This window comes from Dendrobates tinctorius, unplaced genomic scaffold, assembly GCF_039654945.1.
Source record: "Dendrobates tinctorius isolate UK_male_01 unplaced genomic scaffold, ASM3965494v1 ptg000254l, whole genome shotgun sequence".
NCBI classification, from domain to species: Eukaryota; Metazoa; Chordata; class Amphibia; order Anura; family Dendrobatidae; genus Dendrobates; species Dendrobates tinctorius.
In genome coordinates this window covers 4,500,370-4,521,840 of record NW_027361921.1, presented here as the reverse complement: position 1 = coordinate 4,521,840, position 21,471 = coordinate 4,500,370, and the positions used below count along the sequence as shown (strand labels likewise).

Sequence of the window (21,471 nt, the reverse complement as noted above, 5' to 3'; positions counted from 1 at the left end):
CTTAAGTGTTATGACTGAGATTGAAATCTTATTCCATGTTTCTGCTCTACGTGGAATGGAACTCAAGCTCAATATTGTTTTGCTGCGCTAACCAGTTGAATGTTTGATTGGTGCTTCAATCTTCCTTGGATTTCAAATGCATGCCATCTTCTGGTGCTGTGGCTTAGTTGGTTAAAGCACCTGTCTAGTAAACAGGAGATCCTGAGTTCGAATCTCAGCAGTGCCTTGTTTTCATCTCCTCACAAAGAAGCTTCCTATCTTAAAAATAGGTGTTTCACTTGCGACTGATAGTGCAATTGTGAGATTAAAAATCTCTTCTATCTAAGCGATATAAAGGAAGAAAGATGGCTTCAAGCATGACAATGTAAAACCAGTTGATATAGTTTTGAAATGCCTCCTTTCTATGCATCTCTAATCCGTTTATCCAATGTATCTCACCTTTATGTCCTTTGGCTTAGTTGGTCAAAGAGCCTGTTTAGCAAACAGAAAATCTTGAATTTGAATGCCAGCAGTGCTATTCTTTCTTTATGTCAGTTTGGGTCTTCTTAACTCTCTAAGCAGGCTTTCTAATGTATCACACCTGTTTGTCCTTTGTCTTAGTTGGTCAAAGAGCCTGTTTAGTAAACAGAAAATCTTGAATTTGAATGCCAGCAGTCCTCTTCCTTCTTTATCTCAGTTTAGGGCTGTTTAACTCTCTAAGCAGGCTTTCTAATGTATCACACCTGTTTGTCCTTTGTCTTACTTGGTCAAAGAGCCTATTTAGTAAATGGAAAATCTTGAATTTGAATGCCAGCAGTCCTTTTCCTTCTTTATCTCAGTTTAGGGCTGTTTAACTCTCTAAGCAGGCTTTTTAATGTTTCGCACCTGTTTATCCTTTGGCTTAGTTGGTCAAAGAGCCTATTTAGTAAAAGGAAAATCTTGATTTTGAATGTCAGCAGTACTTTCTATTCTTCATCTCATTTTGTGGGTTTTTACCCCAAAAAGAGGACTTTTACTCTTGTTTGTCATCAAATATTAATTTCCCACAGCCCTAATATAGTGCAATTGAGAAAAAAAATTCTCTGCTGTTGAAACACTTTAAAAGGAATTAGAGGATATAATTTTCTTTACAGAATATAGGATGGCATCAAGCTTTACAAATTAAAACGAGTGGATTTACAGATCTGACTCTGCAAAGTTTGATAACAGCACAGGAGTATTGTAAACTTTCATGCTTGAAGTGTCCACCGCTTGGGTTAAAAATGAAAACCAAACCATTCAACATGAAAGAAGAAGCAGATTAATACGACGAGGATGGGATTCGAACCCATGCATGCAGAGCACAATGGATTAGCAGTCCATCACCTTAACCACTCGGCCACCTCGTCTACATAGCGCCCGTGCGTTTAGGTGGGAAGATGTTGAGAGGGTTTTTACCAGTCAGTGTTTTTTCACTGAAGATTGTATGTTGGCTTTTGTCAGAGTTGCCTTATCTCGTCAACTACAGTGCCTGTTGTTTGAAGTTAGCTTGGGGAAAACTCTATCAGAAATGAACCAGTGCTGAGGTTTTTAATATCAATTAGTCATAATTTTTCCTCCTTTTGGTTTTGCCATGGCATTTCTTCAATCTGTCTATTCTGTGTCATAACTTGGAAGCAAAACAAGTCCCAAATTTCAGCTGTGCTAAAAGATGGCTCATTCAATTGCAAAACTTCAAAGCCTTTGTCCTCGATACAGCTTCTGTAAATTTGTCAGTCTTTTAAATGAATGCTCTTCAAAATTTACTTGGCTTCTTAAGTGTTATGACTGAGATTGAAATCTTATTCCATGTTTCTGCTCTACGTGGAATGGAACTCAAGCTCAATATTATTTTGCTGCGCTAACCAGTTGAATGTTCGATTGCTGCTTCAATCTTCCTTTGAGTTCAAATGCATGCCATCTTCTGGTGCTGTGGCTTAGTTGGTTAAAGCGCCTGTCTAGTAAACAGGAGATCCTGAGTTCGAGTCACAGCAGTCCCTTGTTTTCATCTCCTCACAAAGAAGCTTCCTATCTTAAAAATAGGTGTTTCACTTGCGACTGATAGTGCAATTGTGAGATTAAAAATCTCTTCTATCTAAGAGATATAAAGGAAGAAAGATGGCTTCAAGCATGACAATGTAAAACCAGTTGATTTAGTTTTGAAATGCCTCCTTTCTATGCATCTCTAATCCGTTTATCCAATGTATCTCACCTTTATGTCCTTTGGCTTAGTTGGTCAAAGAGCCTGTTTAGCAAACAGAAAATCTTGAATTTGAATGCCAGCAGTGCTATTCTTTCTTTATGTCAGTTTGGGTCTTCTTAACTCTCTAAGCAGGCTTTCTAATGTATCACACCTGTTTGTCCTTTGTCTTAGTTGGTCAAAGAGCCTGTTTAGTAAACAGAAAATCTTGAATTTGAATGCCAGCAGTCCTCTTCCTTCTTTATCTCAGTTTAGGGCTGTTTAACTCTCTAAGCAGGCTTTCTAATGTATCACACCTGTTTGTCCTTTGTCTTAGTTGGTCAAAGAGCCTATTTAGTAAATGGAAAATCTTGAATTTGAATGCCAGCAGTCCTTTTCCTTCTTTATCTCAGTTTAGGGCTGTTTAACTCTCTAAGCAGGCTTTTTAATGTTTCGCACCTGTTTGTCCTTTGGCTTAGTTGGTCAAAGAGCCTATTTAGTAAAAGGAAAATCTTGATTTTGAATGCCAGCAGTGCTTTCTATTCTTCATCTCATTTTGTGGGTTTTTACCCCCAAAAGAGGACTTTTACTCTTGTTTGTAATCAAACATTAATTTCCCACAGCCCTAATATAATGCAATTGAGAAAAAAAATTGTCTGCTGTTGAAACACTTTAAAAGGAATTAGAGGATATAATTTTCTTTACAGAATATAGGATGGCATCAAGCTTTACAAATTAAAACGAGTGGATTTACAGATCTGACTCTGCAAAGTTTGATAGCAGCACAGGAGTATTGTAAACTTTCATGCTTGAAGTGTCCAACACTTGGTTTAAAAATGAAAACCAAACCATTCAACACGAAAGAAGAAGCAGATTAATACGACGAGGATGGGATTCGAACCCATGCATGCAGAGCACAATGGATTAGCAGTCCATCGCCTTAACCACTCGGCCACCTCACCTACATAGCACCCGTGCGTTTAGGTGGGAAGATGTTGAGAGGGTTTTTACCAGTCAGTGTTTTTTCACTGAAGATTGGATGTTGGCTTTTGTCAGAGTTGCCTTATCTCGTCAACTACAGTGCCTGTTGTTTGAAGTTAGCTTGGGGAAAACTCTATCAGAAATGAACCAGTGCTGAGGTTTTTAATATCAATTAGTCATAATTTTTCCTCCTTTTGGTTTTGCCATGGCATTTCTTCAATCTGTCTATTCTGTGTCATAACTTGGAAGCAAAACAAGTCCCAAATTTCAGCTGTGCTAAAAGATGGCTCATTCATTTGCAAAACTTCAAAGCCTTTGTCCTCGATACAGCTTCTGTAAATTTGTCAGTCTTTTAAATGAATGCTCTTCAAAATTTACTTGGCTTCTTAAGTGTTATGACTGAGATTGAAATCTTATTCCATGTTTCTGCTCTACGTGGAATGGAACTCAAGCTCAATATTGTTTTGCTGCGCTAACCAGTTGAATGTTTGATTGGTGCTTCAATCTTCCTTGGATTTCAAATGCATGCCATCTTCTGGTGCTGTGGCTTAGTTGGTTAAAGCACCTGTCTAGTAAACAGGAGATCCTGAGTTCGAATCTCAGCAGTGCCTTGTTTTCATCTCCTCACAAAGAAGCTTCCTATCTTAAAAATAGGTGTTTCACTTGCGACTGATAGTGCAATTGTGAGATTAAAAATCTCTTCTATCTAAGCGATATAAAGGAAGAAAGATGGCTTCAAGCATGACAATGTAAAACCAGTTGATATAGTTTTGAAATGCCTCCTTTCTATGCATCTCTAATCCGTTTATCCAATGTATCTCACCTTTATGTCCTTTGGCTTAGTTGGTCAAAGAGCCTGTTTAGCAAACAGAAAATCTTGAATTTGAATGCCAGCAGTGCTATTCTTTCTTTATGTCAGTTTGGGTCTTCTTAACTCTCTAAGCAGGCTTTCTAATGTATCACACCTGTTTGTCCTTTGTCTTAGTTGGTCAAAGAGCCTGTTTAGTAAACAGAAAATCTTGAATTTGAATGCCAGCAGTCCTCTTCCTTCTTTATCTCAGTTTAGGGCTGTTTAACTCTCTAAGCAGGCTTTCTAATGTATCACACCTGTTTGTCCTTTGTCTTAGTTGGTCAAAGAGCCTATTTAGTAAATGGAAAATCTTGAATTTGAATGCCAGCAGTCCTTTTCCTTCTTTATCTCAGTTTAGGGCTGTTTAACTCTCTAAGCAGGCTTTTTAATGTTTCGCACCTGTTTGTCCTTTGGCTTAGTTGGTCAAAGAGCCTATTTAGTAAAAGGAAAATCTTGATTTTGAATGTCAGCAGTGCTTTCTATTCTTCATCTCATTTTGTGGGTTTTTACCCCCAAAAGAGGACTTTTACTCTTGTTTGTAATCAAATATTAATTTCCCACAGCCCTAATATAGTGCAATTGAGAAAAAAAATTCTCTGCTGTTGAAACACTTTAAAAGGAATTAGAGGATATAATTTTCTTTACAGAATATAGGATGACATCAAGCTTTACAAATTAAAACGAGTGGATTTACAGATCTGACTCTGCAAAGTTTGATAGCAGCACAGGAGTATTGTAAACTTTCATGCTTGAAGTGTCCACCGCTTGGGTTAAAAATGAAAACCAAACCATTCAACATGAAAGAAGAAGCAGATTAATCCGACGAGGATGGGATTCGAACCCATGCATGCAGAGCACAATGGATTAGCAGTCCATCACCTTAACCACTCGGCCACCTCGTCTACATAGCACCCGTGCGTTTAGGTGGGAAGATGTTGAGAGGGTTTTTACCAGTCAGTGTTTTTTCACTGAAGATTGTATGTTGGCTTTTGTCAGAGTTGCCTTATCTCGTCAACTACAGTGCCTGTTGTTTGAAGTTAGCTTGGGGAAAACTCTATCAGAAATGAACCAGTGCTGAGGTTTTTAATATCAATTAGTCATAATTTTTCCTCCTTTTGGTTTTGCCATGGCATTTCTTCAATCTGTCTATTCTGTGTCATAACTTGGAAGCAAAACAAGTCCCAAATTTCAGCTGTGCTAAAAGATGGCTCATTCAATTGCAAAACTTCAAAGCCTTTGTCCTCGATACAGCTTCTGTAAATTTGTCAGTCTTTTAAATGAATGCTCTTCAAAATTTACTTGGCTTCTTAAGTGTTATGACTGAGATTGAAATCTTATTCCATGTTTCTGCTCTACGTGGAATGGAACTCAAGCTCAATATTATTTTGCTGCGCTAACCAGTTGAATGTTCGATTGGTGCTTCAATCTTCCTTTGATTTCAAGTGCATGCCATCTTCTGGTACTGTGGCGTAGTTGGTTAAAGCGCCTGTCTAGTAAACAGGAGATCCTGAGTTCGAATCTCAGCAGTGCCTTGTTTTCATCTCCTCACAAAGAAGCTTCCTATCTTAAAAATAGGTGTTTCACTTGCGACTGATAGTGCAATTGTGAGATGAAAAATCTCTTCTACCTAAGAGATATAAAGGAAGAAAGATGGCTTCAAGCATGACAATGTAAAACCAGTTGATTTAGTTTTGAAATGCATCCTTTCTATGCATCTCTAATCCGTTTATCCAATGTATCTCACCTTTATGTCCTTTGGCTTAGTTGGTCAAAGAGCCTGTTTAGTAAACAGAAAATCTTGAATTTGAATGCCAGCTATTCTTTCTTTATGTCAGTTTGGGGCTTCTTAACTCTCTAAGCAGGCTTTCTAATTTATCACACCTATTTGTCCTTTGTCTTAGTTGGTCAAAGAGCCTGTTTAGTAAACAGAAAATCTTGAATTTGAATGCCAGCAGTGCTATTCTTTCTTTATGTAAGTTTGGGGCTTCTTAACTCTCTAAGCAGGCTTTCTAATGTATCACACCTGTTTGTCCTTTGTCTTAGTTGGTCAAAGAGCCTGTTTAGTAAACAGAAAATCTTGAATTTGAATGCCAGCAGTGCTATTCTTTCTTTATGTCAGTTTGGGGCTTCTTAACTCTCTAAGCAGGCTTTCTAATGTATCACACCTGTTTGTCCTTTGTCTTAGTTGGTCAAAGAGCCTATTTAGTAAATGGAAAATCTTGAATTTGAATGCCAGCAGTCCTTTTCCTTCTTTATCTCAGTTTAGGGCTGTTTAACTCTCTAAGCAGGCTTTTTAATGTTTCGCACCTGTTTGTCCTTTGGCTTAGTTGGTCAAAGAGCCTATTTAGTAAAAGGAAAATCTTGATTTTGAATGTCAGCAGTGCTTTCTATTCTTCATCTCATTTTGTGGGTTTTTACCCCCAAAAGAGGACTTTTACTCTTGTTTGTAATCAAATATTAATTTCCCACAGCCCTAATATAATGCAATTGAGAAAAAAAATTGTCTGCTGTTGAAACACTTTAAAAGGAATTAGAGGATATAATTTTCTTTACAGAATATAGGATGGCATCAAGCTTTACAAATTAAAACGAGTGGATTTACAGATCTGACTCTGCAAAGTTTGATAGCAGCACAGGAGTATTGTAAACTTTCATGCTTGAAGTGTCCAACACTTGGTTTAAAAATGAAAACCAAACCATTCAACACGAAAGAAGAAGCAGATTAATACGACGAGGATGGGATTCGAACCCATGCATGCAGAGCACAATGGATTAGCAGTCCATCGCCTTAACCACTCGGCCACCTCATCTACATAGCACCCGTGCGTTTAGGTGGGAAGATGTTGAGAGGGTTTTTACCAGTCAGTGTTTTTTCACTGAAGATTGTATGTTGGCTTTTGTCAGAGTTGCCTTATCTCGTCAACTACAGTGCCTGTTGTTTGAAGTTAGCTTGGGGAAAACTCTATCAGAAATGAACCAGTGCTGAGGTTTTTAATATCAATTAGTCATAATTTTTCCTCCTTTTGGTTTTGCCATGGCATTTCTTCAATCTGTCTATTCTGTGTCATAACTTGGAAGCAAAACAAGTCCCAAATTTCAGCTGTGCTAAAAGATGGCTCATTCAATTGCAAAACTTCAAAGCCTTTGTCCTCGATACAGCTTCTGTAAATTTGTCAGTCTTTTAAATGAATGCTCTTCAAAATTTACTTGGCTTCTTAAGTGTTATGACTGAGATTGAAATCTTATTCCATGTTTCTGCTCTACGTGGAATGGAACTCAAGCTCAATATTGTTTTGCTGCGCTAACCAGTTGAATGTTTGATTGGTGCTTCAATCTTCCTTGGATTTCAAATGCATGCCATCTTCTGGTGCTGTGGCTTAGTTGGTTAAAGCACCTGTCTAGTAAACAGGAGATCCTGAGTTCGAATCTCAGCAGTGCCTTGTTTTCATCTCCTCACAAAGAAGCTTCCTATCTTAAAAATAGGTGTTTCACTTGCGACTGATAGTGCAATTGTGAGATTAAAAATCTCTTCTATCTAAGCGATATAAAGGAAGAAAGATGGCTTCAAGCATGACAATGTAAAACCAGTTGATTTAGTTTTGAAATGCCTCCTTTCTATGCATCTCTAATCCATTTATCCAATGTATCTCACCTTTATGTCCTTTGGCTTAGTTGGTCAAAGAGCCTGTTTAGCAAACAGAAAATCTTGAATTTGAATGCCAGCAGTGCTATTCTTTCTTTATGTCAGTTTGGGTCTTCTTAACTCTCTAAGCAGGCTTTCTAATGTATCACACCTGTTTGTCCTTTGTCTTAGTTGGTCAAAGAGCCTGTTTAGTAAACAGAAAATCTTGAATTTGAATGCCAGCAGTCCTCTTCCTTCTTTATCTCAGTTTAGGGCTGTTTAACTCTCTAAGCAGGCTTTCTAATGTATCACACCTGTTTGTCCTTTGTCTTAGTTGGTCAAAGAGCCTATTTAGTAAATGGAAAATCTTGAATTTGAATGCCAGCAGTCCTTTTCCTTCTTTATCTCAGTTTAGGGCTGTTTAACTCTCTAAGCAGGCTTTTTAATGTTTCGCACCTGTTTGTCCTTTGGCTTAGTTGGTCAAAGAGCCTATTTAGTAAAAGGAAAATCTTGATTTTGAATGTCAGCAGTGCTTTCTATTCTTCATCTCATTTTGTGGGTTTTTACCCCCAAAAGAGGACTTTTACTCTTGTTTGTAATCAAATATTAATTTCCCACAGCCCTAATATAGTGCAATTGAGAAAAAAAATTCTCTGCTGTTGAAACACTTTAAAAGGAATTAGAGGATATAATTTTCTTTACAGAATATAGGATGGCATCAAGCTTTACAAATTAAAACGAGTGGATTTACAGATCTGACTCTGCAAAGTTTGATAGCAGCACAGGAGTATTGTAAACTTTCATGCTTGAAGTGTCCACCGCTTGGGTTAAAAATGAAAACCAAACCATTCAACATGAAAGAAGAAGCAGATTAATACGACGAGGATGGGATTCGAACCCATGCATGCAGAGCACAATGGATTAGCAGTCCATCGCCTTAACCACTCGGCCACCTCATCTACATAGCGCCCGTGCGTTTAGGTGGGAAGATGTTGAGAGGGTTTTTACCAGTCAGTGTTTTTTCACTGAAGATTGTATGTTGGCTTTTGTCAGAGTTGCCTTATCTCGTCAACTACAGTGCCTGTTGTTTGAAGTTAGCTTGGGGAAAACTCTATCAGAAATGAACCAGTGCTGAGGTTTTTAATATCAATTAGTCATAATTTTTCCTCCTTTTGGTTTTGCCATGGCATTTCTTCAATCTGTCTATTCTGTGTCATAACTTGGAAGCAAAACAAGTCCCAAATTTCAGCTGTGCTAAAAGATGGCTCATTCAATTGCAAAACTTCAAAGCCTTTGTCCTCGATACAGCTCCTGTAAATTTGTCAGTCTTTTAAATGAATGCTCTTCAAAATTTACTTGGCTTCTTAAGTGTTATGACTGAGATTGAAATCTTATTCCATGTTTCTGCTCTACGTGGAATGGAACTCAAGCTCAATATTATTTTGCTGCGCTAACCAGTTGAATGTTCGATTGGTGCTTCAATCTTCCTTTGATTTCAAGTGCATGCCATCTTCTGGTACTGTGGCGTAGTTGGTTAAAGCGCCTGTCTAGTAAACAGGAGATCCTGAGTTCGAATCTCAGCAGTGCCTTGTTTTCATCTCCTCACAAAGAAGCTTCCTATCTTAAAAATAGGTGTTTCACTTGCGACTGATAGTGCAATTGTGAGATGAAAAATCTCTTCTACCTAAGAGATATAAAGGAAGAAAGATGGCTTCAAGCATGACAATGTAAAACCAGTTGATTTAGTTTTGAAATGCATCCTTTCTATGCATCTCTAATCCGTTTATCCAATGTATCTCACCTTTATGTCCTTTGGCTTAGTTGGTCAAAGAGCCTGTTTAGTAAACAGAAAATCTTGAATTTGAATGCCAGCTATTCTTTCTTTATGTCAGTTTGGGGCTTCTTAACTCTCTAAGCAGGCTTTCTAATGTATCACACCTATTTGTCCTTTGTCTTAGTTGGTCAAAGAGCCTGTTTAGTAAACAGAAAATCTTGAATTTGAATGCCAGCAGTGCTATTCTTTCTTTATGTAAGTTTGGGGCTTCTTAACTCTCTAAGCAGGCTTTCTAATGTATCACACCTGTTTGTCCTTTGTCTTAGTTGGTCAAAGAGCCTGTTTAGTAAACAGAAAATCTTGAATTTGAATGCCAGCAGTGCTATTCTTTCTTTATGTCAGTTTGGGGCTTCTTAACTCTCTAAGCAGGCTTTCTAATGTATCACACCTGTTTGTCCTTTGTCTTAGTTGGTCAAAGAGCCTATTTAGTAAATGGAAAATCTTGAATTTGAATGCCAGCAGTCCTTTTCCTTCTTTATCTCAGTTTAGGGCTGTTTAACTCTCTAAGCAGGCTTTTTAATGTTTCGCACCTGTTTGTCCTTTGGCTTAGTTGGTCAAAGAGCCTATTTAGTAAAAGGAAAATCTTGATTTTGAATGTCAGCAGTGCTTTCTATTCTTCATCTCATTTTGTGGGTTTTTACCCCCAAAAGAGGACTTTTACTCTTGTTTGTAATCAAATATTAATTTCCCACAGCCCTAATATAATGCAATTGAGAAAAAAAATTGTCTGCTGTTGAAACACTTTAAAAGGAATTAGAGGATATAATTTTCTTTACAGAATATAGGATGGCATCAAGCTTTACAAATTAAAACGAGTGGATTTACAGATCTGACTCTGCAAAGTTTGATAGCAGCACAGGAGTATTGTAAACTTTCATGCTTGAAGTGTCCAACACTTGGTTTAAAAATGAAAACCAAACCATTCAACACGAAAGAAGAAGCAGATTAATACGACGAGGATGGGATTCGAACCCATGCATGCAGAGCACAATGGATTAGCAGTCCATCGCCTTAACCACTCGGCCACCTCATCTACATAGCACCCGTGCGTTTAGGTGGGAAGATGTTGAGAGGGTTTTTACCAGTCAGTGTTTTTTCACTGAAGATTGTATGTTGGCTTTTGTCAGAGTTGCCTTATCTCGTCAACTACAGTGCCTGTTGTTTGAAGTTAGCTTGGGGAAAACTCTATCAGAAATGAACCAGTGCTGAGGTTTTTAATATCAATTAGTCATAATTTTTCCTCCTTTTGGTTTTGCCATGGCATTTCTTCAATCTGTCTATTCTGTGTCATAACTTGGAAGCAAAACAAGTCCCAAATTTCAGCTGTGCTAAAAGATGGCTCATTCAATTGCAAAACTTCAAAGCCTTTGTCCTCGATACAGCTTCTGTAAATTTGTCAGTCTTTTAAATGAATGCTCTTCAAAATTTACTTGGCTTCTTAAGTGTTATGACTGAGATTGAAATCTTATTCCATGTTTCTGCTCTACGTGGAATGGAACTCAAGCTCAATATTGTTTTGCTGCGCTAACCAGTTGAATGTTTGATTGGTGCTTCAATCTTCCTTGGATTTCAAATGCATGCCATCTTCTGGTGCTGTGGCTTAGTTGGTTAAAGCACCTGTCTAGTAAACAGGAGATCCTGAGTTCGAATCTCAGCAGTGCCTTGTTTTCATCTCCTCACAAAGAAGCTTCCTATCTTAAAAATAGGTGTTTCACTTGCGACTGATAGTGCAATTGTGAGATTAAAAATCTCTTCTATCTAAGCGATATAAAGGAAGAAAGATGGCTTCAAGCATGACAATGTAAAACCAGTTGATTTAGTTTTGAAATGCCTCCTTTCTATGCATCTCTAATCCATTTATCCAATGTATCTCACCTTTATGTCCTTTGGCTTAGTTGGTCAAAGAGCCTGTTTAGCAAACAGAAAATCTTGAATTTGAATGCCAGCAGTGCTATTCTTTCTTTATGTCAGTTTGGGTCTTCTTAACTCTCTAAGCAGGCTTTCTAATGTATCACACCTGTTTGTCCTTTGTCTTAGTTGGTCAAAGAGCCTGTTTAGTAAACAGAAAATCTTGAATTTGAATGCCAGCAGTCCTCTTCCTTCTTTATCTCAGTTTAGGGCTGTTTAACTCTCTAAGCAGGCTTTCTAATGTATCACACCTGTTTGTCCTTTGTCTTAGTTGGTCAAAGAGCCTATTTAGTAAATGGAAAATCTTGAATTTGAATGCCAGCAGTCCTTTTCCTTCTTTATCTCAGTTTAGGGCTGTTTAACTCTCTAAGCAGGCTTTTTAATGTTTCGCACCTGTTTGTCCTTTGGCTTAGTTGGTCAAAGAGCCTATTTAGTAAAAGGAAAATCTTGATTTTGAATGTCAGCAGTGCTTTCTATTCTTCATCTCATTTTGTGGGTTTTTACCCCAAAAAGAGGACTTTTACTCTTGTTTGTCATCAAATATTAATTTCCCACAGCCCTAATATAGTGCAATTGAGAAAAAAAATTGTCTGCTGTTGAAACACTTTAAAAGGAATTAGAGGATATAATTTTCTTTACAGAATATAGGATGGCATCAAGCTTTACAAATTAAAACGAGTGGATTTACAGATCTGACTCTGCAAAGTTTGATAGCAGCACAGGAGTATTGTAAACTTTCATGCTTGAAGTGTCCAACACTTGGTTTAAAAATGAAAACCAAACCATTCAACACGAAAGAAGAAGCAGATTAATCCAGAGCACAATGGATTAACAGTCCATCACCTTAACCACTCGTCCACCTCATCTACATAGCGCCCGTGCGTTTAGGTGGGAAGATGTTGAGAGGGTTTTTACCAGTCAGTGTTTTTTCACTGAAGATTGTATGTTGGCTTTTGTCAGAGTTGCCTTATCTCGTCAACTACAGTGCCTGTTGTTTGAAGTTAGCTTGGGTAAAACTCTATCAGAAATGAACCAGTACTGAGGTTTTTAATATCAATTAGTCATAATTTTTCCTCCTTTTGGTTTTGCCATGGCATTTCTTCAATCTGTCTATTCTGTGTCATAACTTGGAAGCAAAACAAGTCCCAAATTTCAGCTGTGCTAAAAGATGGCTCATTCAATTGCAAAACTTCAAAGCCTTTGTCCTCGATACAGCTTCTGTAAATTTGTCAGTCTTTTAAATGAATGCTCTTCAAAATTTACTTGGCTTCTTAAGTGTTATGACTGAGATTGAAATCTTATTCCATGTTTCTGCTCTACGTGGAATGGAACTCAAGCTCAATATTATTTTGCTGCGCTAACCAGTTGAATGTTCGATTGGTGCTTCAATCTTCCTTGGATTTCAAATGCATTCCATCTTCTGGTGCTGTGGCTTAGTTGGTTAAAGCGCCTGTCTAGTAAACAGGAGATCCTGAGTTCGAATCTCAGCAGTGCCTTGTTTTCGTCTCCTCACAAAGAAGCTTCCTATCTTAAAAATAGGTGTTTCACTTGCGACTGATAGTGCAATTGTGAGATTAAAAATCTCTTCTACCTAAGAGATATAAAGGAAGAAAGATGGCTTCAAGCATGACAATGTAAAACCAGTTGATTTAGTTTTGAAATGCATCCTTTCTATGCATCTCTAATCCGTTTATCCAATGTATCTCACCTTTATGTCCTTTGGCTTAGTTGGTCAAAGAGCCTGTTTAGTAAACAGAAAATCTTGAATTTGAATGCCAGCTATTCTTTCTTTATGTCAGTTTGGGGCTTCTTAACTCTCTAAGCAGGCTTTCTAATGTATCACACCTATTTGTCCTTTGTCTTAGTTGGTCAAAGAGCCTGTTTAGTAAACAGAAAATCTTGAATTTGAATGCCAGCAGTGCTATTCTTTCTTTATGTCAGTTTGGGGCTTCTTAACTCTCTAAGCAGGCTTTCTAATGTATCACACCTGTTTGTCCTTTGTCTTAGTTGGTCAAAGAGCCTATTTAGTAAATGGAAAATCTTGAATTTGAATGCCAGCAGTCCTTTTCCTTCTTTATCTCAGTTTAGGGCTGTTTAACTCTCTAAGCAGGCTTTTTAATGTTTCGCACCTGTTTGTCCTTTGGCTTAGTTGGTCAAAGAGCCTATTTAGTAAAAGGAAAATCTTGATTTTGAATGTCAGCAGTGCTTTCTATTCTTCATCTCATTTTGTGGGTTTTTACCCCCAAAAGAGGACTTTTACTCTTGTTTGTAATCAAATATTAATTTCCCACAGCCCTAATATAATGCAATTGAGAAAAAAAATTGTCTGCTGTTGAAACACTTTAAAAGGAATTAGAGGATATAATTTTCTTTACAGAATATAGGATGGCATCAAGCTTTACAAATTAAAACAAGTGGATTTACAGATCTGACTCTGCAAAGTTTGATAGCAGCACAGGAGTATTGTAAACTTTTATGCTTGAAGTGTCCACCACTTGGGTTAAAAATGAAAACCAAACCATTCAACACGAAAGAAGAAGCAGATTAATACGACGAGGATGGGATTCGTACCCATGCATGCAGAGCACAATGGATTAGCAGTCCATCGCCTTAACCACTCGGCCACCTCATCTACATAGCACCCATGCATTTAGGTGGGAAGATGTTGAGAGGGTTTTTACCAGTCAGTGTTTTTTCACTGAAGATTGTATGTTGGCTTTTGTCAGAGTTGCCTTATCTTGTCAACTACAGTGCCTGTTGTTTGAAGTTAGCTTGGGGAAAACTCTATCAGAAATGAACCAGTGCTGAGGTTTTTAATATCAATTAGTCATAATTTTTCCTCCTTTTGGTTTTGCCATGGCATTTCTTCAATCTGTCTATTCTGTGTCATAACTTGGAAGCAAAACAAGTCCCAAATTTCAGCTGTGCTAAAAGATGGCTCATTCAATTGCAAAACTTCAAAGCCTTTGTCCTCGATACAGCTTCTGTAAATTTGTCAGTCTTTTAAATGAATGCTCTTCAAAATTTACTTGGCTTCTTAAGTGTTATGACTGAGATTGAAATCTTACTCCATGTTTCTGCTCTACGTGGAATGGAACTCAAGCTCAATATTATTTTGCTGCGCTAACCAGTTGAATGTTCGATTGGTGCTTCAATCTTCCTTGGATTTCAAATGCATTCCATCTTCTGGTGCTGTTGCTTAGTTGGTTAAAGCGCCTGTCTAGTAAACAGGAGATCCTGAGTTCGAATCTCAGCAGTGCCTTGTTTTCATCTCCTCACAAAGAAGCTTCCTATCTTAAAAATAGGTGTTTCACTTGCGACTGATAGTGCAATTGTGAGATTAAAAATCTCTTCTACCTAAGAGATATAAAGCAAGAAAGATGGCTTCAAGCATGACAATGTAAAACCAGTTGATTTAGTTTTGAAATGCATCCTTTCTATGCATCTCTAATCCGTTTATCCAATGTATCTCACCTTTATGTCCTTTGGCTTAGTTGGTCAAAGAGCCTGTTTAGTAAACAGAAAATCTTGAATTTGAATGCCAGCTATTCTTTCTTTATGTCAGTTTGGGGCTTCTTAACTCTCTAAGCAGGCTTTCTAATGTATCACACCTATTTGTCCTTTGTCTTAGTTGGTCAAAGAGCCTGTTTAGTAAACAGAAAATCTTGAATTTGAATGCCAGCAGTGCTATTCTTTCTTTATGTCAGTTTGGGGCTTCTTAACTCTCTAAGCAGGCTTTCTAATGTATCACACCTGTTTGTCCTTTGTCTTAGTTGGTCAAAGAGCCTATTTAGTAAATGGAAAATCTTGAATTTGAATGCCAGCAGTCCTTTTCCTTCTTTATCTCAGTTTAGGGCTGTTTAACTCTCTAAGCAGGCTTTTTAATGTTTCGCACCTGTTTGTCCTTTGGCTTAGTTGGTCAAAGAGCCTATTTAGTAAAAGGAAAATCTTGATTTTGAATCTCAGCAGTGCCTTGTTTTCGTCTCCTCACAAAGAAGCTTCTTATCTTAAAAATAGGTGTTTCACTTGCGACTGATAGTGGAATTATGAGATTAAAAATCTCTTCTATCTAAGAGATATAAAGGAAGAAAGATGGCTTCAAGCATGACAATGTAAAACCAGTTGATTTAGTTTTGAAATGCATCCTTTCTATGCATCTCTAATCCGTTTATCCAATGTATCTCACCTTTATGTCCTTTGGCTTAGTTGGTCAAAGAGCCTGTTTAGTAAACAGAAAATCTTGAATTTGAATGCCAGCAGTGCTATTCTTTCTTTATGTCAGTTTGGGGCTTCTTAACTCTCTAAGCAGGCTTTCTAATGTATCACACCTGTTTGTCCTTTGTCTTAGTTGGTCAAAGAGCCTGTTTAGTAAACAGAAAATCTTGAATTTGAATGCCAGCAGTCCTCTTCCTTCTTTATCTCAGTTTAGGGCTGTTTAACTCTCTAAGCAGGCTTTCTAATGTATCACACCTGTTTGTCCTTTGTCTTAGTTGGTCAAAGAGCCTATTTAGTAAATGGAAAATCTTGAATTTGAATGCCAGCAGTCCTTTTCCTTCTTTATCTCAGTTTAGGGCTGTTTAACTCTCTAAGCAGGCTTTTTAATGTTTCAAAGAGCCTATTTAGTAAAAGGAAAATCTTGATTTTGAATGTCAGCAGTGCTTTCTATTCTTCATCTCATTTTGTGGGTTTTTACCCCAAAAAGAGGACTTTTACTCTTGTTTGTCATCAAATATTAATTTCCCACAGCCCTAATATAGTGCAATTGAGAAAAAAAATTATCTGCTGTTGAAACACTTTAAAAGGAATTAGAGGATATAATTTTCTTTACAGAATATAGGATGGCATCAAGCTTTACAAATTAAAACCAGTGGATTTACAGATATGACTCTGCAAAGTTTGATAGCAGCACAGGAGTATTGTAAACTTTCATGCTTGAAGTGACCACCTCTTGGGTTAAAAATGAAAACCAAACCATTCAACACGAAAGAAGAAGCAGATTAATCCGACGACGATGGGATTCGAACCCATGCATGCAGAGCACAATGGATTAGCAGTCCATCACCTTAACCACTCGGCCACCTCGTCTACATAGCGCCCGAGCGTTTAGGTGGGAAGATGTTGAGAGGGTTTTTACCAGTCAGTGTTTTTTCACTGAAGATTGTATGTTGGCTTTTGTCAGAGTTGCCTTATCTCGTCAACTACAGTGCCTGTTGTTTGAAGTTAGCTTGGGGAAAACTCTATCAGAAATGAACCAGTGCTGAGGTTTTTAATATCAATTAGTCATAATTTTTTCTCCTTTTGGTTTTGCCATGGCATTTCTTCAATCTGTCTATTCTGTGTCATAACTTGGAAGCAAAACAAGTCCCAAATTTCAGCTGTGCTAAAAGATGGCTCATTCAATTGCAAAACTTCAAAGCCTTTGTCCTCGATACAGCTTCTGTAAATTTGTCAGTCTTTTAAATGAATGCTCTTCAAAATTTACTTGGCTTCTTAAGTGTTATGACTGAGATTGAAATCTTACTCCATGTTTCTGCTCTACGTGGAATGGAACTCAAGCTCAATATTATTTTGCTGCGCTAATCTCAGTTTAGGGCTGTTTAACTCTCTAAGCAGGCTTTTTAATGTTTCGCACCTGTTTGTCCTTTGGCTTAGTTGGTCAAAGAGCCTATTTAGTAAAAGGAAAATCTTGATTTTGAATGTCAGCAGTGCTTTCTATTCTTCATCTCATTTTGTGGGTTTTTACCCCAAAAAGAGGACTTTTACTCTTGTTTGTCATCAAATATTAATTTCCCACAGCCCTAATATAGTGCAATTGAGAAAAAAAATTGTCTGCTGTTGAAACACTTTAAAAGGAATTAGAGGATATAATTTTCTTTACAGAATATAGGATGGCATCAAGCTTTACAAATTAAAACGAGTGGATTTACAGATCTGACTCTGCAAAGTTTGATAGCAGCACAGGAGTATTGTAAACTTTCATGCTTGAAGTGTCCAACACTTGGTTTAAAAATGAAAACCAAACCATTCAACACGAAAGAAGAAGCAGATTAATCCAGAGCACAATGGATTAACAGTCCATCACCTTAACCACTCGTCCACCTCATCTACATAGCGCCCGTGCGTTTAGGTGGGAAGATGTTGAGAGGGTTTTTACCAGTCAGTGTTTTTTCACTGAAGATTGTATGTTGGCTTTTGTCAGAGTTGCCTTATCTCGTCAACTACAGTGCCTGTTGTTTGAAGTTAGCTTGGGTAAAACTCTATCAGAAATGAACCAGTACTGAGGTTTTTAATATCAATTAGTCATAATTTTTCCTCCTTTTGGTTTTGCCATGGCATTTCTTCAATCTGTCTATTCTGTGTCATAACTTGGAAGCAAAACAAGTCCCAAATTTCAGCTGTGCTAAAAGATGGCTCATTCAATTGCAAAACTTCAAAGCCTTTGTCCTCGATACAGCTTCTGTAAATTTGTCAGTCTTTTAAATGAATGCTCTTCAAAATTTACTTGGCTTCTTAAGTGTTATGACTGAGATTGAAATCTTATTCCATGTTTCTGCTCTACGTGGAATGGAACTCAAGCTCAATATTATTTTGCTGCGCTAACCAGTTGAATGTTCGATTGGTGCTTCAATCTTCCTTGGATTTCAAATGCATTCCATCTTCTGGTGCTGTGGCTTAGTTGGTTAAAGCGCCTGTCTAGTAAACAGGAGATCCTGAGTTCGAATCTCAGCAGTGCCTTGTTTTCGTCTCCTCACAAAGAAGCTTCCTATCTTAAAAATAGGTGTTTCACTTGCGACTGATAGTGCAATTGTGAGATTAAAAATCTCTTCTACCTAAGAGATATAAAGGAAGAAAGATGGCTTCAAGCATGACAATGTAAAACCAGTTGATTTAGTTTTGAAATGCATCCTTTCTATGCATCTCTAATCCGTTTATCCAATGTATCTCACCTTTATGTCCTTTGGCTTAGTTGGTCAAAGAGCCTGTTTAGTAAACAGAAAATCTTGAATTTGAATGCCAGCTATTCTTTCTTTATGTCAGTTTGGGGCTTCTTAACTCTCTAAGCAGGCTTTCTAATGTATCACACCTATTTGTCCTTTGTCTTAGTTGGTCAAAGAGCCTGTTTAGTAAACAGAAAATCTTGAATTTGAATGCCAGCAGTGCTATTCTTTCTTTATGTCAGTTTGGGGCTTCTTAACTCTCTAAGCAGGCTTTCTAATGTATCACACCTGTTTGTCCTTTGTCTTAGTTGGTCAAAGAGCCTATTTAGTAAATGGAAAATCTTGAATTTGAATGCCAGCAGTCCTTTTCCTTCTTTATCTCAGTTTAGGGCTGTTTAACTCTCTAAGCAGGCTTTTTAATGTTTCGCACCTGTTTGTCCTTTGGCTTAGTTGGTCAAAGAGCCTATTTAGTAAAAGGAAAATCTTGATTTTGAATGTCAGCAGTGCTTTCTATTCTTCATCTCATTTTGTGGGTTTTTACCCCCAAAAGAGGACTTTTACTCTTGTTTGTAATCAAATATTAATTTCCCACAGCCCTAATATAATGCAATTGAGAAAAAAAATTGTCTGCTGTTGAAACACTTTAAAAGGAATTAGAGGATATAATTTTCTTTACAGAATATAGGATGGCATCAAGCTTTACAAATTAAAACAAGTGGATTTACAGATCTGACTCTGCAAAGTTTGATAGCAGCACAGGAGTATTGTAAACTTTTATGCTTGAAGTGTCCACCACTTGGGTTAAAAATGAAAACCAAACCATTCAACACGAAAGAAGAAGCAGATTAATACGACGAGGATGGGATTCGAACCCATGCATGCAGAGCACAATGGATTAGCAGTCCATCGCCTTAACCACTCGGCCACCTCATCTACATAGCACCCATGCATTTAGGTGGGAAGATGTTGAGAGGGTTTTTACCAGTCAGTGTTTTTTCACTGAAGATTGTATGTTGGCTTTTGTCAGAGTTGCCTTATCTTGTCAACTACAGTGCCTGTTGTTTGAAGTTAGCTTGGGGAAAACTCTATCAGAAATGAACCAGTGCTGAGGTTTTTAATATCAATTAGTCATAATTTTTCCTCCTTTTGGTTTTGCCATGGCATTTCTTCAATCTGTCTATTCTGTGTCATAACTTGGAAGCAAAACAAGTCCCAAATTTCAGCTGTGCTAAAAGATGGCTCATTCAATTGCAAAACTTCAAAGCCTTTGTCCTCGATACAGCTTCTGTAAATTTGTCAGTCTTTTAAATGAATGCTCTTCAAAATTTACTTGGCTTCTTAAGTGTTATGACTGAGATTGAAATCTTACTCCATGTTTCTGCTCTACGTGGAATGGAACTCAAGCTCAATATTATTTTGCTGCGCTAACCAGTTGAATGTTCGATTGGTGCTTCAATCTTCCTTGGATTTCAAATGCATTCCATCTTCTGGTGCTGTTGCTTAGTTGGTTAAAGCGCCTGTCTAGTAAACAGGAGATCCTGAGTTCGAATCTCAGCAGTGCCTTGTTTTCATCTCCTCACAAAGAAGCTTCCTATCTTAAAAATAGGTGTTTCACTTGCGACTGATAGTGCAATTGTGAGATTAAAAATCTCTTCTACCTAAGAGATATAAAGCAAGAAAGATGGCTTCAAGCATGACAATGTAAAACCAGTTGATTTAGTTTTGAAATGCATCCTTTCTATGCATCTCTAATCCGTTTATCCAATGTATCTCACCTTTATGTCCTTTGGCTTAGTTGGTCAAAGAGCCTGTTTAGTAAACAGAAAATCTTGAATTTGAATGCCAGCTATTCTTTCTTTATGTCAGTTTGGGGCTTCTTAACTCTCTAAGCAGGCTTTCTAATGTATCACACCTATTTGTCCTTTGTCTTAGTTGGTCAAAGAGCCTGTTTAGTAAACAGAAAATCTTGAATTTGAATGCCAGCAGTGCTATTCTTTCTTTATGTCAGTTTGGGGCTTCTTAACTCTCTAAGCAGGCTTTCTAATGTATCACACCTGTTTGTCCTTTGTCTTAGTTGGTCAAAGAGCCTATTTAGTAAATGGAAAATCTTGAATTTGAATGCCAGCAGTCCTTTTCCTTCTTTATCTCAGTTTAGGGCTGTTTAACTCTCTAAGCAGGCTTTTTAATGTTTCGCACCTGTTTGTCCTTTGGCTTAGTTGGTCAAAGAGCCTATTTAGTAAAAGGAAAATCTTGATTTTGAATCTCAGCAGTGCCTTGTTTTCGTCTCCTCACAAAGAAGCTTCTTATCTTAAAAATAGGTGTTTCACTTGCGACTGATAGTGGAATTATGAGATTAAAAATCTCTTCTATCTAAGAGATATAAAGGAAGAAAGATGGCTTCAAGCATGACAATGTAAAACCAGTTGATTTAGTTTTGAAATGCATCCTTTCTATGCATCTCTAATCCGTTTATCCAATGTATCTCACCTTTATGTCCTTTGGCTTAGTTGGTCAAAGAGCCTGTTTAGTAAACAGAAAATCTTGAATTTGAATGCCAGCAGTGCTATTCTTTCTTTATGTCAGTTTGGGGCTTCTTAACTCTCTAAGCAGGCTTTCTAATGTATCACACCTGTTTGTCCTTTGTCTTAGTTGGTCAAAGAGCCTGTTTAGTAAACAGAAAATCTTGAATTTGAATGCCAGCAGTCCTCTTCCTTCTTTATCTCAGTTTAGGGCTGTTTAACTCTCTAAGCAGGCTTTCTAATGTATCACACCTGTTTGTCCTTTGTCTTAGTTGGTCAAAGAGCCTATTTAGTAAATGGAAAATCTTGAATTTGAATGCCAGCAGTCCTTTTCCTTCTTTATCTCAGTTTAGGGCTGTTTAACTCTCTAAGCAGGCTTTTTAATGTTTCGCACCTGTTTGTCCTTTGGCTTAGTTGGTCAAAGAGCCTATTTAGTAAAAGGAAAATCTTGATTTTGAATGTCAGCAGTGCTTTCTATTCTTCATCTCATTTTGTGGGTTTTTACCCCAAAAAGAGGACTTTTACTCTTGTTTGTCATCAAATATTAATTTCCCACAGCCCTAATATAGTGCAATTGAGAAAAAAAATTATCTGCTGTTGAAACACTTTAAAAGGAATTAGAGGATATAATTTTCTTTACAGA

The 21,471-nt window shown here is 37.4% G+C and overlaps 9 non-coding genes across 9 annotated transcripts; 2 read left to right on the top strand and 7 right to left on the bottom strand.

The window, feature by feature from the left end:
* Window positions 1–1,285: 1,285 nt before the first annotated feature.
* On the bottom strand, window positions 1,286–1,367 carry TRNAS-GCU (transfer RNA serine (anticodon GCU)). The gene has a single exon. It is a non-coding gene; the product is annotated as a tRNA-Ser (tRNA).
* Window positions 1,368–3,056: 1,689 nt separating this feature from the next.
* TRNAS-GCU (transfer RNA serine (anticodon GCU)) lies at window positions 3,057–3,138 on the bottom strand. The gene has a single exon. It is a non-coding gene; the product is annotated as a tRNA-Ser (tRNA).
* A 1,689-nt stretch (window positions 3,139–4,827) lies between these two features.
* On the bottom strand, window positions 4,828–4,909 carry TRNAS-GCU (transfer RNA serine (anticodon GCU)). The gene has a single exon. It is a non-coding gene; the product is annotated as a tRNA-Ser (tRNA).
* Window positions 4,910–6,735: 1,826 nt separating this feature from the next.
* On the bottom strand, window positions 6,736–6,817 carry TRNAS-GCU (transfer RNA serine (anticodon GCU)). The gene has a single exon. It is a non-coding gene; the product is annotated as a tRNA-Ser (tRNA).
* Window positions 6,818–8,506: 1,689 nt separating this feature from the next.
* Window positions 8,507–8,588, bottom strand: TRNAS-GCU (transfer RNA serine (anticodon GCU)). Its single transcript has one exon. It is a non-coding gene; the product is annotated as a tRNA-Ser (tRNA).
* Window positions 8,589–10,414: 1,826 nt separating this feature from the next.
* On the bottom strand, window positions 10,415–10,496 carry TRNAS-GCU (transfer RNA serine (anticodon GCU)). The gene has a single exon. It is a non-coding gene; the product is annotated as a tRNA-Ser (tRNA).
* Window positions 10,497–12,793: 2,297 nt separating this feature from the next.
* Window positions 12,794–12,867, top strand: TRNAT-AGU (transfer RNA threonine (anticodon AGU)). Its single transcript has one exon. It is a non-coding gene; the product is annotated as a tRNA-Thr (tRNA).
* A 5,165-nt stretch (window positions 12,868–18,032) lies between these two features.
* Window positions 18,033–18,106, top strand: TRNAT-AGU (transfer RNA threonine (anticodon AGU)). Its single transcript has one exon. It is a non-coding gene; the product is annotated as a tRNA-Thr (tRNA).
* A 1,054-nt stretch (window positions 18,107–19,160) lies between these two features.
* Window positions 19,161–19,242, bottom strand: TRNAS-GCU (transfer RNA serine (anticodon GCU)). Its single transcript has one exon. It is a non-coding gene; the product is annotated as a tRNA-Ser (tRNA).
* Window positions 19,243–21,471: the final 2,229 nt, after the last annotated feature.